Below are 5442 nucleotides of genomic sequence, written 5' to 3'. Positions count from 1 at the left end.
ATCTTAATATGGTTTCATTATCTTGGTGTTTGTCAAAAATGGAAACAAGTTACTTGGTGTAAATGGATTTTCTTGGTTTGTGTTAAAGATCACCAAAAATATGTCCAAGAAGATGCTAAAACAAAATTTTGACATGAAAACTTGAAAAATGGTAAAATATGGAAATTTCACTCAAAATGGGCTATTTTCCGCCATAAAGGTAAAAATGGGCCATTTATAAACATTTTGGTAAAATGGGCTATTTTTGACAACTTTAGTGTAAATGGGCCATTTATAGAAATTATGATAAAAATGGGTCATTTATGAACATTTTGGTAAAATGGGCTATTTTTGACAACAATGGTAAAAATGGGCTATTTTTGACAGCAATGGTAAAAAATGGGCTATTTTCACATTTATGGTAAAAATGCCTAATTATATCAGTTCCAACTTTAATTATTTATAAAAATAATTTTATAAATAAATCTATTAATTTGGTGAACAAAACTCACTTCATGACACGAAAGTCGTGTGTCATAAACGGCAGTCGAAAATATACACTAATAAAATTATTTATGACGTTAAATAATGGGATTCCATAATTGCATAAATTTCTCTTAAGGATCTTATGAGACACTCCTTCACTCGTACTAACCTAGCGTACATCGTAAGTCCTGTAGTTATAACCAGAGTCTCTTGGAGGGAGAGCGAGATGTTATGTATAGATCTATACGGGGTTGACACTCCTACACCTGAGTTGTTCGCTACAGCTAGACATGACAGTCTAGGGTGAGAATTATCTTTAGAAACTGATGCCTGAAGAACATCAAGATAGGCGCTCTCGTCATATCAATATGGTTGTAACGACTCACATAGAGAATAACATTATCATTTTAAAATTTACGCAATACATACACTTTACACGTTTTACAAAGTACAAAACTACGTGCCACCTATTTTGCACTAATCTCACCACTCTGGTCTTAGGGTATTAATACCACAATATTTCGTATAACATAAAATATAGGATTTTTTGGAAACACTCTCTATGAAATTTTCAAACAAAGTATACCCCTGGCATTACACATGATTTTAAACAAGACTCTCAAACTATTTTTACAGAAAATATTGGATTTTCTGGAGTTCACAAACTATTATGAAGTTTTTCTTACAAACCTGCATATGAACTCACCAACATTTTATATGTTGACGCTTTTCAAAACGACTTGTATTCTCAGGAACACAGTGACCAGTTTTCTCAGCCATGGACATCGGATCTTTGTTGTATTTTTTATTATAATACATTATGTTATTTTGGATGTATTTCATGAACAATTCAAGTTTGTAAACAAATACATGTTGGTATCCTTAATGTATGATTGTGATTTCTATGATTCATTCATATTCAATTTTTATCATATTACAAGATGAAGTCAGCTGCCCCCGGATGTTTCCGTCGTCCTGGTTCGGGGGTGTGACGGCTATCGTCACCGTGTTGTGGCCACCATAAAGCCTTAGCTTAAAGCCTTAAATGTCCACATTCATGAAGCTAATTATACTTGGAACTTGGGTGTTACATCTAACTAGACTTTTGGAAATGCAATTCTTATTTTCAAGACTATGATTCAACAATACTACATATCATTCAAATACTTAAATCAACCTTTTGTTATTATACAAGTTGCACATATTTTTTTTACTTTCTTTTAAACACGTTAAAACGTTCTAAATAATTCATAACATTCTTATGAAATCCTGTACAAATAATTTTGAATCATAAAACCATAGACTAAACGTTTGGGAGAACGAGATGGCTTTTGATCCGATGAATATTAGCAAGAGCCTGATATTCATGATCAACTATACATATCCTTGTTTCAGCCATCTTAATCTCACTAACTTGATGTACGTTATTTTGAATGCCATTACTTTGTCCTTAGTAGAATATTCAAGAATAAGAAGTAATGTTCCAATGGTATTATAAATTTTCATATCTGATTGTAGAGTAAACATTCTCGAGAATGAGTTATTATTTGATCATGTGGATAGAAGCATCAGCTTGTAATCCATAATCAAGTTATCTCTTTTATGTTTTAGTTGGAAATATCATTCTATAATGAATCTTAGGCATATAAGATCTTTCACATATGTGTTTTCAAAAATTTGTTGAGCTGAACAAAAGAAGAGAAGAGCTTGTGTGTGATGATTTTCATCGGATCAAGCTAGAGATTATTGTTGAAGCTGGTAAAGTTTGTCTTCATGATTTCCAACTCAAATAGGTTTTGGCATCATCATATTGGGGATATTTTAAGGTCAGGCCTTATAATCTGATAAGTTAAACCGATGTCATGTTAGTATATGGTTGTAAGTGTTTCAGCTGCTAACAAGAGCTTTTCATTGCCGAGTGAAGTTTTCTTTTGCTATAAGGTTCCAGATTTGTTATCTTTGTGATAAGATCTTTAAAATATAATATATATATATATATATATATATATCATATCCTTGATTTGTAGGGATTGTTCTATAATAGATTTATACGTAGTATATAATATGTATAGGCTTTCATCTTATTGTAACCTAAAGCCGTTTTGTGCATCTTTCTCTTTGTGAGAAATTTTTCTTAGTGAAAACACTTAATCGAAATCTCTTTTCGATTAAGCTTTGTGAAAAACCTTTCTCTTATTGTTTCTCATTGCTTGTTATAACTCGTTACGATGTTACAAAATTCAACCCATTGGTTAAAGGACACACCGCATCCTTTCTTGGGCACCTCGTACCCATTACAAGTTAAATTAGTTAGGATTCAGACTAAAACAGATGTGCATCAGTAAATACCCTAAGCGTGCTGTGACCCCCAACAGACGTATCGTGTTTGACTAGATTTAGTAACTAAGTTTGAATTAATACATTAAGTTCAAGCTTCCAACTTTCAGATTTGATTCCCAAAAATGGATAATGTTTTCAACTTTATCCATTAGGATGGTCCAAACAAACTAGATCTAAACATCAAATCTCAAAAATGACTAAATATACCATAATTCTTGCATGACTTAATGGGAATACCAAAGACCCTAACTTTCCAAGTCAAAACGGTCTAGAGAGCATCCCAAAGTGCACAAAAGGTGATGGAGTTCATCCAACACCAAAGACAATATTAAAATTGACCATAAAGTGCCAAAAAAACACTTGTAATTAGATTTAATGAACTAAAGAGCAAGATATGAACTTTATACTCACAAAATTCCATAAATGGAGTAACATTGTTGGATCGAAACTTGAACCTTATGTTGGGGTGCAAAGTTCTCTATGCCGTGATGAATTGAAGATTTCACCCCTTTTTATGACAAAAGTGGAAATTCAAGCCTTATGACTTATGTGTTGTAGCTTCTTTATAATTAGTAGAGTCAGTCATATTCGTTGTAGAGTTGAGAGCTCCCATAAATAGTAGAGTCATATTCGTTGTAGAGTTGAGAGCTCCCATTTTGTATATCCATAATTATTATAGACAGTAGATTAGTTTGAGTGAGTATTTTAGATAAGCAAGCACATGTTCCTACTAGTTTTGTTCTACTCTACTTGTATGTACACAATTTTGCTTAGGGATGTTAAGAAGTCCCGTTAGACTGCGTTCACATGCGGTCCCGTCCTGTTTTGGGGTATTTATTAAAAAAAATCGGGGGTGGGGATGGGGGCGGGGGCAAGATTAACGCCGCTCGTTTTAATTTCCGGCGCGGGGGGGGGGGGGGGGGGGGGGGGGGGAGGGGGGGAGGAGGAGGGCAGTCCCGTCCCAAAACCCTATGGGGCCCCCGTTAATAAATTGTGTGTGTGTGTGTGTGTGTGTGTATATATATATATATATATATATATATATATATATATATAAATATAATAAACAATAACATAATTTTGAGCTTTCCAAAATTCAACAAAAAACATGTTTTTCAGTTGCTAATATAATGTTTTTAAGATGTTATAATTTTTTTTAACATGTAAAATTTTGCTATAAATAAATATTTGTTATTTAAAAAATAGGATCTGTTAACCCAAATAACAAATTCTTTTAGCCTAAAAAAATTCAGCCCAAAATCAATCGGGGTGGGGAAACGGGGGCGGGGGAATGAGAAAATTTTGAGGGCGGAGGATGCACTTCCCATCTCGTTTCCCCCATTGACATCCTTAATTGTGCTTCAACGTTACACCACGCTTGTGGACTATGCACTTCTATATTTCGCAATGTCAAATCCGAGTTTTACTGTCCTCACAAGTGGTAGGAGAACCAAACCATGAAGATTCAAGCGATTAGTCCAAGGAAAGGTTCATGATTTTACATCATTCATGTTTAATCGATTCAATATTCGATATCTTTTGGCGAGTCTCTCAATTTCTTGAAATCGTGTTCATATTTTCGAAATTACTATTTATTTTGATTGTTCAATTGGATCTATTTCATTTCAATAGCAATCTGCCAGCCCAATCTTGTATTAATATCAATTTCTCAAAAGTTCAATTCATATATTACTATTCTTTTGAATCCAATCTTAATTGCTAATTCGATTGAAAGCCCAATCCATACTAATTGATCCATTACTGCTCATTAATCAATTCATCAGCCGAAAATCATCTACAGATCGTTTTTCGGAAAAATTGATTCACATTGCTTTCATCGTACAAATCGTTCATATACTCCAATATTCGATCACTTACTGTTCATCGTATTGATTTATTTGCCGATCAATTTAGGACCAATCCACTCAAGTTTCTTTGATTCGTTACTGTTCTCACGTTTCCAGTTATCGTTATTCTACTTATTCTCGTTAGTCATTCCTATATCTTCGTTTCTTTCTAGATTATCAAGAAATATGATCGAATTAATCTCTTTTGCGTATCATCATTCCTTCACTGATTCATATCGTTTTGTTTTAATCCTGTTCATATATTTTTCGATTATCGATCAGCGAATTTCGTGTTCAATGATTCTTGTGCTCATAAATGCGTCAATAGATCAGTTACTGTTTTGATTATCAAACTCTGATGAAGATTAGATGAAATTATGTTTATTACTGATTCAACTCAAAAATTAATATCGATTGAGGTGTTGTTTTAGAACAAGATTTATGGTTCAATGATTGATCGATAAGGTTTGGAATTGGGTATCGAAGTTGTTCCACTGAAGTAGACATTGAAGTCATTCATGTTTTCAGCTAATGACGAATTGGTTCCGGTTAATTACAAGCAATAGAATGGTCAAACTTGGTGTTCCTTGATAATTTTAATGTTTCGATGCTTCCTAACAAATGAATGGTCAAAAGAAGTATTTAAAGTCAAAATTAGATGGTATGAAACTTGAACCGCAAAGTTGTTGCTTTCGACATTGTGAACGGGAATAATAATAATAATAATAATAATAATAATAATAATAATAATAATTTGTAAATAATTGGTAAATGACATAATAATTAATGC

Source organism: Lactuca sativa, chromosome 1, assembly GCF_002870075.4.
Source record: "Lactuca sativa cultivar Salinas chromosome 1, Lsat_Salinas_v11, whole genome shotgun sequence".
Taxonomy (NCBI): Eukaryota; Viridiplantae; Streptophyta; class Magnoliopsida; order Asterales; family Asteraceae; genus Lactuca; species Lactuca sativa.
Note: the sequence above shows the minus strand (reverse complement) of the source record.